Genomic DNA, 14,941 nt, shown 5'->3' on the forward strand with positions numbered 1-14,941 from the left:
TACAATGTCACGAACCTCAGTCCATAGTTCATCAGGCACTCTGTCTATCAGATTTAGTCCCTTAAATCTATTTCTCACTTCCATTGTATAATCACAAGGGATTTGATTTAGGTCATACCTGAATGGTCTAGTGCTTTTCCCTATTTCAATTTAAGTCTGAATTTGGCAATAAGGAGCTCATGTTCTGAGCCACAGTCAGCTCCTGGTCTTGTTTTTGCTGACTGTATAGAGCTTCTCCATCTTTGGCTGAAAAGAATATCATCAATCTGATTTCGATGTTGACCATCTGGTGATGTCCAGGTGTAGAGTCTTCTCTTGTGTTGTTGGAAGAGGCTGTTTGCTATGACCAGTGCGTTCTCTTGACAAAACTCTATTAGCCTTTGCCCTGCTTCATTCTGTATTCCAAGGCCAAATTTGCCTGTTACTCCAGGTGTTTCTTGACTTCCTACTTTTGTACTCCAGTACCCTATAATGAAAAGGACATCTTTTTTGGGTGTTAGTTCTAAAAGGTCTTGTAGGTCTTCATAGAACCGTTCAACTTCAGCTTCTTCAGCATTACTGGTTGGGGCATAGACTTGGATTACTGTGATATTGAATGATTTGCCTTGGAAATGAACAGAGATCATTCCGTCATTTTTGAGATTGCATCCAAGTACTGCATTTCAGACTCTTTTGTTGACCATGATGGCTACTCCGTTTCTTCTAAGGGATTCCTGCCCGCAGTAGTAAATATAATGGTCATCTGAGTTAAATTCACCCATTCCAGTCTATTTTCGTTCGTTGATTCCTAGAATGTAGACATTCACTCTTGCCATCTCCTGTTTGACCACTTCCAATTTGCCTTGATTCATGGACCTAACATTGCAGGTTCCTATGCAATATTGCTCTTTACAGCATTGGACCTTGCTTCTATCACCAGTCACATCCACAACTGGGTATTGTTTTTGCTTTGGCTCCAACCCTTCATTCTTTCTGAAGTTATTTCTCCACTGATCTCCAGTAGCATATTGGGCACCTACAGACCTGGGGAGTTCCTCTTTCAGTACCCTATCATTTTGCCTTTTCATACTGTTCATGGAGTTCTCAAGGCAAGAATATGGAAGTGGTTTGCCATTTCCTTCTCTATTGGACCACATTCTGTCAGACTTCTCCACCATGACCCACCCATCTTGGGTGGCCCCACAGGGCATGGCTTAGTTTCATTAAATTAGACAAGGCTGTGGTCCTAGAGTGATTAGATTGACTAGTTTTCTGTGATTATGGTTTCAGTGTGTCTGCCCTCTGATGCCCTCTTGCAACACCTACTGTCTGACTTGGGTTTCTCTTACCTTGGATGTGGGGTAGCTCTTCACGGCTGCTCCAGCAAAGCGCAGCTGCTGCTCCTTGCCTTGGACGAAGGGTATCTCCTCACTGCCACCCCTCCTGACCTTGAATGTGGAATAGCTCCTCTAGGCCCTTGTGCACCCGTGCAGCCACTGTTCCTTGGACGTGGGGTTGCTCCTCTCGGCCACCACCCCTGACCTCGGACGTGGGGTAGCTCCTTAGTTGATTTAGTGAGTCATTTCAGTTTGCTCACCCTGTTTGACCAGAGAGAATGGGGCTCAAGCTTCCCATACAGCGTGTACGGGTCTTAGAAGTCATCACTCCTTCCCAACAAATAAAAAAGCAGAACAAACTGAAAAATCAACAGTTCTTCTTAGATCTATCAGAGAAATGAGGTTGTTACTGAAAGCTCAGCCTCTCTCTACTTTGGTGCTGAATGAAATCCCAGGAAAAGAGTTTTGGGTGAAGCAGAAAAGGATAGCTTTATTGCTTTGCCAGCTAAGAGAGACACACTGCACTTCTGCATTGAAAAACTACATGTCTCATATGTATGATGGTTTCATAGGTATGTTGATAAATCAAAACTTTTTAAATTGAATATATATCTAATTCATTATACTTCCATTATATTTTAATAGAGCTGTAAACTATGAATGAGTCCCCACATGAGGATTTTATTATAAGATGTTTTCATTTTTTTATATTAAAATATCAACCCTTTTAAAATTTAAAGTTAGCCTCATTCTAATCAAGTGAACAGTATGAAGAATTCCACAAAATTCACATAATATTGATTCAGTATTTAATTTGTTGTTTTCAGTTCAGTTCAGTTCAGTCGCTCAGTCATGTCTGACTGACTCTTTGTAACCCTATGAACCACAGCATGCCAGGCTTCCCTGTCTATCACCAACTCCCGGAGTTTACCCAAACTCATGTCCATTAAGTCGGGGATGCCATCCAACCATCTCATCCTCTATTGTCCCCTTCTCCACCTGCTCTCAATTTTTCCCAGCATCAGGTTCTTTTCAAATGAGTCAGCTCTCCGCATCAGGTGGCCAAAGTATTGGAGTTTCAGCTTCAACATCAGTCCTTCTAAAGAACACCCAGGACTGGTCTCCTTTAGGATGGACTGGTTGGATCTCTTGCAGTCCAAGGGACTCTCAAGAGTCTTCTCCAACACCACAGTTCAAAAGCATCAATTCTTTGGTGCTCAGCTTTCTTTATAGTCCACTCTCACATCCATACATGACCACAGGAAAAACCAAAGCCTTTACTAGACAGACCTTTGTTGACAAGGTAATGTCTCTGCTTTTTAATATGCTATCCAGGTTGGTCATAATTTTCCTTCCAAGGAGTAAGCGTCTTTTAATTTCATGGCTGCAATCACCATCTCAGTGATTTTGGAGCCCCCAAAAATGAAGTCTGACACTGTTTCCACTGTTTACCAATCTATCTGTCATGAAATGATGGGACTGGATACCATGATCTTAGTTTTCTGAATGTTGAGCTTTAAGCCAACTTTTTCACTCTCCTCTTTTACTTTAATCAAGAGGCTCTTTAGTTCTTCTTCATTTTCTGCCATAAGGATGGTGTCATCTGCATATCTGAGGTTATTGATATTTCTCCCAGAAATCTTGATTTCAGCTTGGGCTTCTTCCAGACCAGTGTGTCTCATGATGAACTCTGCATGTAAGTTAAATAAGCAGGGTGACAATATACAGCCTGGACGTACTCCTTTTCCTATTTGGAACCAGTCTGTTGTTCCATGTCCAGTTCTAACTGTTCCTTTATGACCTGCATACAGATTTTTCAAGAGGCAGGTCAGGTGGTCTGGTATGCCCATCTCTTTCAGAATTTTCCACAGTTTATTGTGATCCACACAGTCAAAGGCTTTGGCATAGTCAATAAGGCAGAAATAGATGTTTTTCTGGAACTCTCTTGCTTTTTCTATGATCCAGCAGATGTTGGCAATTTGATCTCTGGTTCCTCTGCCTTTTCTAAAACCAGCTTGAACATCAGGAAGTTCACTGTTCACATATTGCTGAAGCCTGGCTTAGAGAATTTTGAGCATTACTTTACTAGCATGTGAGATGAATCCAATTGTGCGGTAGTTTGAGCCTTCTTTGGCATTGCCTTTCTTTGGGATTGGAATGAAAACTGACCTTTTCCAGTCCTGTGGCCACTGCTGAGTTTTCCACATTTGCTGGCATATTGAGTGCAGCACTTTCACAGCATCATCTTTCAGGATTTGAAATAGTTCAACTGGAATCCCATCACCTCCAATAGCTTTGTGTGTAGTGATGCTTCCTTAGGCCCACTTAATTTCACATTCCAGGATGTCTAGCTCTGGGTGAGTGATCACACCATCGTGATTATCTGGGTTGTGAAGATATTTTTTGTACATTTCTTCTGTGTATTTTTGCCACCTCTTCTTAACATCTTCTGCTTCTGTTAGGTCCATACAATTTCTGTCCTTTATTTAGCCCATCTTTGCATGAAATATTCCCTTGGTATCACTAAGTTTTAGAAGAGAACTCTAGTCATTCCCATTCTATTGTTTCCCTCTATTTCTTTGTATTGATCACTGAGGAAGGCTATTATCTCTCCTTGCTATTCTTTGGCACTCTGCATTTAAATGGGTATATCTTTCCTTTTCTCTTTTGCTTTTCACTTCCCTTCCTTTCACAGCTACTTGTAAGGCCTTCTCAGACAGCCATTTTTCTTTTTTTCATTTCTTTTTTTGAGGATAGTCTTGACCCCAGTCTCTTCTATAGTGTCACAAACCTCTGTGCATAGTTCATCAGGCACTCTGTCTATAAGATCTAGGCCCTTAAATCTATTTGTCACTTCCACTCTAAAATCATAAAGGATTTGATTTAGGTCATATGTGAATGGTCTAGGGGTTTTCCCCACTGTCTTCAATTTAAGTCTGAATTTGACAATAAGGAATTCATGATCTGAGCCATAGTCAGCTCCTGGTCTTTTTTTTTTCCTTTGCTGACTGTGTAGAGCTTCTCCATCTTTGGCTGAAAAGAATATCATCAATCTGATTTCATTGTTGGTCATCTGGTGATGTCCAGGTGTAGAGTCTTCTCTTGTGTTGTTGGAAGATGGTATTTGCTATGACCCAGTGCGTTCTCTTGGCAAAAGTCTATTAGCTTTTGCCCTGTTTCATTTTGTACTCCAAGGCCAAATTTGCCTGTTACTCCAGGTGTTTCTTGACTTCCTACTTTTGCATACCAGTCCCCTATAATGAAAAGGATGTCTTTTTGTGTGTGTTAGTTCTAAAAGGTCTTGTAGGTCTTCATAGAACTGTTCAATTTCAGCTTTTTCAGCATTACTTGTCAGGGCATAAACTTGGATTACCGTGATTTTTTGTTTTATCCATCCATAAATTGTGTGTTATATTTAATGATTATTTCCATACTGTCATAAAACACTGGAATTAGAATATTTCAATAAATTTAGATTATTTGATGAATAAATATTTTAGTTTATCAAAAAAATTCTCTTAAATGAGTAACTAGATTATTGCTTTTTCCTAAAGAAGAATATGGGAAGAACCCTGCTACCTTCTATATTTATTTTCTCCCAAGAGATAGTAGCTAGTTTTAATTCACCTGAAGGAGGTCCTTCAGCTTTAGGGAATCTCAAAGCTCTGGGGACAAAAAGAAGAATTTTCTGAAGGAAACTAATTCTCATAGTTGAAGATATTCTAATTCAGTTTTATTGTCTCATAGATAAGCTAATTTTGTATATAATCTGCATCTTTGTTATGATATCTTTCCTTATGAACAACAAAATTGTTTCCCTCTATTTTAAGGCATTTTAGTGCTAATTACATTTATATCTGTTTTATGAGCTGCCTGTCTCCGTCCCTTCCTTGCTCCTTCCCTCTCTTCCTTTTTTCCTTCCTTTCTTCTATTCTCTATTCTTCCTTCTATTCTATTTTCCCCACTCACTCTTCTCCCTTCTCTTCCCTTTCTTTCCTGTCTTTTCCTTAATATATTTCTTGTTTTCAATGTCTGAGAAGGTGGGTGCCAGATAGGGATTGCAATGCTGCCTGTTTTGTGATTATGAAAAGGAAATGCTCAGCTGCACTACACTAATGCCAGTAGACCACCCCATTGCAAATGCTGCAGCTATGCACTGTTGATACACTGTTTCTGATGAGCATTAAAGTTTTTACTTTGAAGTAGCTTTAAGGCAAAAAGACTCACAAGCAAAATAAACATTACTAGAAGGCAATGGCACCCCACTCCAGTACTATTACCTGGAAAATCCCGTGGACGGAGGAGCCTGGAAGGCTGCAGTCCATGGGGTTGCTGAGGGTCGGACAAGACTCAGCGACTTCACTTTCACTTTTCACTTTAATGCATTGGAGAAGGAAATGGCAACCCACTCCAGTGTTCTTGCCTGGAGAATCCCAGGGATGGAGAAGCTTGGTGGGCTGCAGTCCATGGGGTCGCACAGAGTCGGACATGACTGAAGCAACTTAGTAGGCTAGCACAAAGCACAGTTCTACATATTGAGTGATTATACTGAAAATCCAAGTCGCAATGTGACAGTTATAAGGCTTCTTATACATCTCTGGAAATTTCTTAATCCATTTCCTAAGAAGAAGTTGAAATACTGGAGTCTTCAGTTAAAAACTTGATAATCTCCAGTCTCATCATTATCTCTGAATGGGTCACATCTGCAGAGGAGTTTGATTATTGGGATCTGGATTTTAAAGGAGTTCTGATGTCATTAACTGACCTTTCTCAACTCACTAAATAAATTCTGCTCACATACTGTTCACAGTTCTCATTTTGCTGTGCAAATGGCATGGTCATCTGCTTTAAACTTTGAAAAACATCAAAAAGAACATTGGTCCTACGTGGCTGGCTGAATTTGGTCAGGGTCCACCTGGCATAATTTGCAAATGGGTCGGTTTCCACATATTGGCTATAATACTTTTGAAAGCCAACCTGTATTTGATTTTACAGTCTGCAGATGGGAAATCCAATTATTGCCACCTGTTCTTATCTACAGCACAATTCTTAATGAAATATTTCTCTGACAACCTGAGACTTTGTCTTTCTTTTTTAAGCTTTTATTTAATGGTTGCTTGCTTGACTATACCAATGTTTTTATTCCAAGAGAAATATTTCATTAATAACATGTCAGTAAGTATTCATGTTATTAATTAATCAGATACAATTCAAATAATAGCAACTGCATGTCCTTAACTTATTTAAAACTTATATGAGAAACTATCTTATAATTATGGAATTCTCTTTGTTACTATGAGCTCTATTTTTACAAATTTTGCTAGAGCTACTGATAACTTATTCAGGATTTCAATTAAGTAAATATTGTGATGACATCTGCATAGTGAAAGTACAATTTATAGCAAAATTGTCAATAAGGCTGCTGTCAATAATTCATTTAACATTTTTTTCCTACATACACCGGAACATGTTTCAAACTATTTTTTAAGATGTGGAGCATGGTATTTAAAACTAGTATTCAAAGGTTCCCAGTACATAAAATAAACGAGTGAAAGAGGTTATTTTGCCCAGGGTCTTCCCCACTCACACTACCCATTCCATGTCTTACCTCCATGGCTACTGAGTTACCCCCCATGATATTTCTAATGTCCAGTGAAGTCTTAGTTTAACATATGGTGCAAGATCAGGGTGAGAAATTGTGATGACTCCACCATGATGTGTAGCAATATTTTACAGTACAATATCCTCAAATTCCAGCATTTTCTTGAGTATCTAGGATGTTTTGAGGCACACAGAACCCTGGCAAAGTACCTTAGGGATTAGGCTATGTATAGGAGCCTAGGATGGTGAGAGAGATATCCCCTCTGGCAACACAAAACAGCAGCATTTTTTAGGAAAGCAGACAGTAAGGCGGAAGTCACAGGAAATCCCTTCTTCCAGCCACTCAATCTAAGGTAACTGTCTATCGAGAGTTAAAATATTTAAACAGAGAATACTCAAATTTTTGCTCATCTGGAATGTGAGTAATCAAGCTGCTTTCAAATTAATTTGATGAGATAAAAAAGATGTGATCACACATGTAGTAAACTTTATGAAGCAACTCATGCTTAATTGCACCATCAAACTTTTTAAGAGACTTGTAGCAGCAAATAAACTGAGGCTTGCTATAGAATGCCCTATGGATGAGGAAAAAATTTTCCTTCTATGATTTCATAGTAATAGAAAAGTACTTCAGTTTGTGAGGCCACAGATTCATAATTTTTAATTGTGCATTCATTAAATAATTTTCTATTGAAGTAGTGAAATAATCTCGTAACAAAATAAGCAACTATAACTTTTCCACTTTTCATCTCCTATATTTATTTTCTTGAATTCCCATTCCTATTTGTGGCCTGGATAAGTTCTTTATTCCATGTTTTGCTATCAGATTGTGATTTTTAGGTAAACAACAAACATTTGGGGGAAAAAAGCAGTTGCCATTTTGATGTAATTTGAATATTTAAAATTTCATGATAAGTTGCTTTTGGAGTTCTTTTAAATGCATAAGAATTCCTTTCTTTCTATCAATAGAATGCCTGAAGTGAAGTGAAGTGAAAGTCGCTCAGTCATGTCCAACTCTTTGTAATACTGGAGTGGGTAGTCTTTCCTTTCTCCAGGGGATCTTCCCAACCCAGGGATCTAACCCAGGTCTCCTGTGCTGCAGGCAGATTCTTTACCAGCTGAGCCGCAATGCTTGCTCCTGAGAGAGTCAGTTCCTAGTCAGGTTGATAAGGAGTCTAGGGGTCCCCAAGGAGAGAGGGGTCTGGAATTCTCAAGGAGGAAGAAAGGACAAACTTTTTTTCTTTCTCCACATTCCTTAGGACTATATAACAATGTATCCTGCCTAAGGACAGTCTTTGGATTCAACCTTCTGTTATCTTAAAATATGGGAGTAGACCTGGTCTTTATAAGGATGTATCTTGCCTGAGGACAGTGTTATCTTAAAATGTAAATTATGGGAGTAGGTCTGATGAGGTCTTTACAACCTCCAGACATTCTTTGGATTATATAACCTCATTGTTAACACTAGCAAGCGGGTACTCTTTCTACCCCCTTCTGATGCCTATGTCAGAAGCTTTCTCTATCTCCTTTATACTTTAATAAAACTTTATTACACAAAAGCTCTGAGCGATCAAGCCTCGTCTCTGGCCCCGGATTGAATTCTTCTCCTCCGGGGGCCAAGAATCCCGGTGTATTCACGTGATTCAACAACAACCTTTCACTCCTTTCTTTTTTCTGCTGCTGGAAGGAGTAGATAAACTCTGAGAACACCAAGAGTGCCTTCTATTCCCCACCAACATGTTCCCATGTCTCATTGTTGCCTGTGTTAATTGTTCCAGATGGGCTTAGGAGGTTCTTGATGTTGGCCTAGGTACTCTTCAAGCAGTGCTTTAGATTATTTGGCACCCAACACATAATCTACATGACCACGTTGTGAATACTCAGGCAGCAGAAAACTCTGCTTTTTAGGGAACTGTAATAGACACTGTATGGTAGATCACCTCTAGTTCTAGTCTATTAAGTTTTCTGAGGTCTTTCTGAATCGCGTTTTTTGTTGTGAATCACATATTACACTGTCACAAAGTTATTCAAATCTCTGAATAAGCACTGAACAAAACGGCAGAGTTCTTTGCTATGAATCACAAAAATGATTTCTTGCTCAGGGATATCACTTCTTGTGAGGTAAGACATGATGTTAAGTAATACTGAAACTATGAGATGATTAATGATGGGGAAGATTTGCTATCTGATGCTTTCATGTAGAATTTGTTTTTGTTTGTTTATTTTACAGATTACACATTCAATATTATTCTCGATTTGAATATTTTAATGTAAAAGTGGGACTTCCCTGGTGAGTCAGTGGTAAAGAATCCACCTACTAATGCAGGAGACATGACTTCGATCCCTGGGTTGGGTGGATACCCTGGAGAAGGAAATGGCAACACACTCCAGTATTCTTGCCTTGGAAATCCCATGGATAGAGGAGCCTGGTGGGCTACAGTCCATGGGGTTACAAAAGAGTAGGACACGACTTAGCAACTAAACAACAACAACAATAAAAATGTGAAAGTGCAAAAGATTATTATGTGATGAGTATAATACTTAGGAAAGGTATATCATCAAAACTAGATCACAGCACTATTTAAAATATGAACTACCATTTCTATAACAATCTAAACAAAATGCAAAGTACCTACTTACTAAGAATATGTTGCAATATATTACCACAGAAAGATATGTCATAATAGAAAATTACCACAAAGTTTCCCATTCATGCGTTTATTCAGTAAATATTCACAATATATGATGGTGGTAATATTAAAAATTGACATGGTCTTGACAAGATCATAGCAGTGAATTCTGAAGGAAAGAAACCCAGTGACTAGCATGGCAGATGACTGTATTTTTTCTTTAACTAAAGACAAATTGTTCTTTCATGAGTATAGGAAAGCAGCTGATTGACTGCTTATTTCACCATATTCTTGGATGTGAGCTATATTTTTATATAAATTTAAATTGCTCATATTTGTGAATTCAAACTCCTTTAACAATTCTGAAATTAGACTATAATAGAAGAAAACAAAATAAAATAGTTCCAGTGACAATAGCAAAACTTTGACTTTCATCTTGAAGGGATGTTGTAGTGTTATTCAATGTTGGAAGTGAATTTAGAGTATTAGATTAATGGGGATGATTGCATCTGGTCAGATGGTGAGTGCTATAAGTAGGCAGATAACCTATAATTTTGCTAAATTTGAAGCCCTATCACATCTTCTTCTTTATATTCTGTAAAGTGGGTACTACTTTCTTCAATTTCAGCTAAAAACAAAAAGGTCTTTTTAGAGAAATATAAAATTTAAAAATTGCAAAGGGCCTTGGAAACTATCTAATAAATCTATTAAAGTAAAATTGCAGTGGATGTTGTTAAACAGGCAGAGATGACTTTATTCAGTGTCTGTTATAATAGGGGAGAGGGACAAGAATGTAGTCTAAATTCAAAAGGTGGGAGAATTTTAATGTTTGCTAATTGGCATTACCCAAAGGAAAAGTCAACACTCATAGCTTTGTGACAGGAAGTAGTTTCACCTCTTGAACAAGTCACCCATAGAATTAGGATCCTGCCTTCCCACAGACACTGGGAAATAGAGACGCTGTCTTTTGATGATTCTGTCTCAAAGAGATGACTGCCAGGTCCTTGAGAAAGACATTTCTGGATTGTAAACTGGCAAGTGGGTTTTTAAAGATTTGTCAGTGGACTGAGAAAGAATATACAACAGCATATTTCCTATAATAATTATTCTAAGAATAGGGAAGAGGGGACTTCTGTGGTCAGGTCATCTGGCCATGTAAGGTCAGGGGTGGGAGGCAGATCAAAGAATTTAGAAGCAATAGGAAGCCTGCCTAAAGTTTAGTCAAGCTGAGAGAAATTTGAGGCTAAGAAATTTGAGTTAAGAAATTTTCTTAACTTTAAAGGTAAAGCTAATGAGAACCATACTGAGAGGATTCTTTGGAGGTCTTTGGAGAGTGGCTTGGTGATGCTATAGGGCAATTGGTATAAAAAACCAAATCTAAACCCAAATCTCAGTTGATTTTAAAATTCAGTACTACAAAGTTCATGAAAAGGAAAATCATCAAATTGCTTGCTGGAGTTATTGGAATTATAAAATCAGAATGGAAAACTACATTGAATATTCTCCTTGAACTTTAGCAAGATCACACCTAAACAATTCTAGAGATAAGAGTTCCCGCATACTTTAAAAATCATGCAAGAAATGAGATTTCAAAGTTTTTTACAATATACTTCTCAATTCCAATCACTATTCCAGAAAGTTTAACCTTGTTTCCTGCTGAAGATGAAACCCTTTCTTTATCACTTCTGCCAAAAATGGAAAATAGTTACTCAAAAATCTATAGTTGGAAATTTTAGGCTTGAAATAAACTATTTTATCCCCAAGGTAACTGAATAGGTAGAATAGGTGCCTTCTTTAAATTTGTACAGTGAATTATGGACAGAGAGATGGTTGACTGCAAATATGCTACTCTATTAACATAACAATTTTGATATTCTCTCTCAGAACCTTTCCCATGAATGAGTTGAGTCAGGTAATATTAAGCAGATGAGAAGCAAAGTAAAAAGTGTACAACTCTGAGGTTATCCTAGTCTATGTGTTCCTGTAATGGTCAACTACAGAAACTAAAAGAAACAAAACCCATTACTATATACAACAAAACCATTTAGCATATATATTATATTTCACCTCCCTTAGTTAATGTAACCCTTTAATCTACAGAAAAGTTTATCTGAAGCTGCCACAAGGTTACTCTAGTAGATATTTAAGTAGCACATGGCTCTTTTTCAGCTTTTGGTGGTAGCTAGAAAAAATCTATATGTATATATATATTTCTTGAGAACTTGCTTCTAATAATTGTATAGTTTTAAAGTCATACTTTTAGAAATGCTTTTGAAAGTTATTGATTTGGCCCATGCTAGTAAATTAATGCTCAAAATTCTCCAAGCCATGCTTCAGCAATATGTGAACTGTGAACTTCCAGATGTTCAAGCTGGTTTTAGAAAGGCAGAGGAACCAGAGATCAAATTGCCAACATCTGCTGGATCATAGAAAAAGCAAGAGAGTTCCAGAAAAGCATCTATTTCTGCTTTATTGACTATGCCAAAGCCTTTGACTGTGTGGATCACAATAAACTCTGGAAAATTCTGAAAGAGATGGGAATACCAGACCACCTGACCTGACTCTTGAGAAACCTATATGCAGGTCAGGAAGCAACAGTTAGAACTGGACATGGAACAACAGACTGGTTCCAAATAGGAAAAGGAGTATGTCAAGGCTGTATATTGTCACCCTGCTTATTTAACTTATATGCAGAGTATATCATGAGAAACGCTGGGCTGGAGGAAGCACAGGCTAGAATCAGGATTGCCGGGAGAAATATCAATAACCTCAGATATGCAGATGACACCACCCTTGTGGCAAAGAGTGAGGAGAAACTAGGAAGCCTCTTGATGAAAGTGAAAGAGGAGAGTGAAAATTTGGCTTAAAGCTCAACATTCAGAAAACGAAGATCATGGCATCTGGTCCTAACACTTCATGGGAAGTAGATGGGGAAACAGTGGAAACAGTGTCAGACTTTATTTTTCTGGGCTCCAAAATCACTGCAGATGGTTACTGCAGCCATGAAATTAAAAGACGCTTACTCCTTGGAAGGAAAGTTATGACCAACCTAGATAGCATATTCAAAAGCAGAGACATTACTTTGCCAACAAAGGTCCGTCTAGTCAAGGCTGTGGTTTTTCCAGTGGTCATGTATGGATGTGAGAGTTGGATTGTGAAGAAAGCTGAGTGCCGGAGAATTGATGCTTTTGAACTGTGGTGTTGGAGAATACTCTTGAGAGTCCCTTGGACTGTAAGAGATCAACCAGCCCATTCTAAAGGAGATCAGTCCTGGGTGTTCTTTGGAAGGAATTATGCTAAAGCTGAAACTCCAGTACTTTGGCCCCCTCATGTGAATAGTTGACTCATTGGAAAAGACTCTGATGCTGGGAGGGATTGGGGGCAAGAGGAGAAGGGGACGACAGAGGATGAGATGGCTGGATGGCATCACTGACTCGATGGACATGAGTTTGTGTGAACTCTGGGAGTTGGTGATGGACAGGGAGGCCTGGTGTGCTGCAATTCATGGGGTTGCAAAGAGTCGGACACGACTGAGCGATTGAACTGAACAGAACTGAACCTATGTGGCAATGGCATTGGTCCATATGCATTATGGATTCTATATAGTGAAGAAAGGTCCTATGACATGGTAGAAATAAAAAACAACTAATTTGAAATTATCTCACGGTTCTTGAACATGATCAATTTTGTGATAAAATGAGCGAATAATATTTATAAACAGCATAAAATATTCACATATGACTTTTTTATTATGAATAAAACTGTATTACATTTTAATATGATTTTTTACTTCCGGTTTTATTCAGATATAGTTGACATATAGCATTGTTTTAAGTTCAAGGTGTTTTACGTAATGATTGACTTACATACATCATAAATAATTTCACAATAAGTTTAGGGGATATTCATCATCTCATATAGATGGAAAGTAAGAGAAAAAAATTTGTGATGAGAACTCTTAGGATTTACTCTCTTACCAAGTTTCATTTATAACATATTAATGTTAATTATATTTATTGTTTTGTATATTACATCCCAAGTACTTATTTATCTTATAGCTGGAAGTTTCTACCTTTTCACTGCCTTCATCCATTTCCCCACCTTCCTAGCCCAGTTCTCATAACCACAAATCTGATCTGTTTTTCTATGAGTTTTTCTGTTTGTTTGAAGTATAATTGACCTATAAAACTAATTTTGTTCCTGATGCACTCAGATCAGATCAGATCAGTCACTCAGTCATGTCTGACTCTTTGTGACCCCATGAATCGCAGCATGCCAGGGCTCCCTGTCCATCACCAACTCCCGGAGTCACTGAGACTCACGTCCATCGAGTCAGTGATGCCATCCAGCCATCTCATCCTCTGTAGTCCCCTTCTCCTCCTGCCCACAATCCCTCCCAGCATCAGAGTCTTTTTAAATGAGTGAACTCCTCGCATGAGGTGGCCAAAGTACTGGAGTTTCAGCTTTAGCATATTTCTGTACACACAAAATGATCATTGTGATAAATCTAATATATCTGTAATTTTTATGTCCTCAGTAAAGTACAAAAAAAAGTGGTATAGGTGGGCATGCAAATCCATGTAGCAGCTATTGTTTCTGTTGTTTTTCTATTTAAGGGCAATTTGAATAACTGGAAAATTCCTTGGTTAGTTCTCCATAATTCCTTCTTAAAGCATTTTTGGTCAATCATCAGGAATTGTTATTTAAACCTGGTCATTTATTTGAGAAGTGTTAGGTAAACTCTCAAAAATCACGGTAAGCTTATTTACATTACTACCTTGTGTCCAGGAAATTAAATGGAGAGCAAGTACGTATACACGAGAAACCCTAGAAATTTATAAGTTGCTCACAACTGAAGCCAAAGTATCACTGTAGCAGTAGAAACTTGAAAGAGTGTTAAAAACATTCTAAGGAGTTTTTAGAAATTCTCTGAATTATATGGAACAGGATTGATTATCCTGCAAAGGAAGAAATATATATATATAATCCATACCCTGGTACCTTTGTAAAACAAAGATTTACATCTCACGCCTGTAATGTCTAATAAAGTTTAGCTGGCTCTTTATCTTACAGCCAGGCCATCTGGAACACATGATGTCCAAAATCAATACAGCAGGATAAGAGGAGTTGTAAGATTGTTTAGGAGGTTTTGAATCATCAGGTCTGGAAGTGGCTTACTTTACATCTGCCATCATCCTGTTGGCCAAAACTGTCTTTGGTTCAATCTTCCAGCAAGAGAAGTGGGGAAATATAGTTTTTCTGTGTGCCTAGGAAGAGATTCGGAGAAGGCAATGGCACCCCACTCCAGTACTTTTGCCTGGAAAATCCCGTGGGTGGAGGAGCCTGGTAGGCTGTAGTCCATGGGATCGCTAGAGTCAGACACGACTGCGTGAC

The sequence above is a fragment of the Bos taurus genome, chromosome 2 (genome assembly GCF_002263795.3).
Source record: "Bos taurus isolate L1 Dominette 01449 registration number 42190680 breed Hereford chromosome 2, ARS-UCD2.0, whole genome shotgun sequence".
NCBI classification, from domain to species: domain Eukaryota; kingdom Metazoa; phylum Chordata; class Mammalia; order Artiodactyla; family Bovidae; genus Bos; species Bos taurus.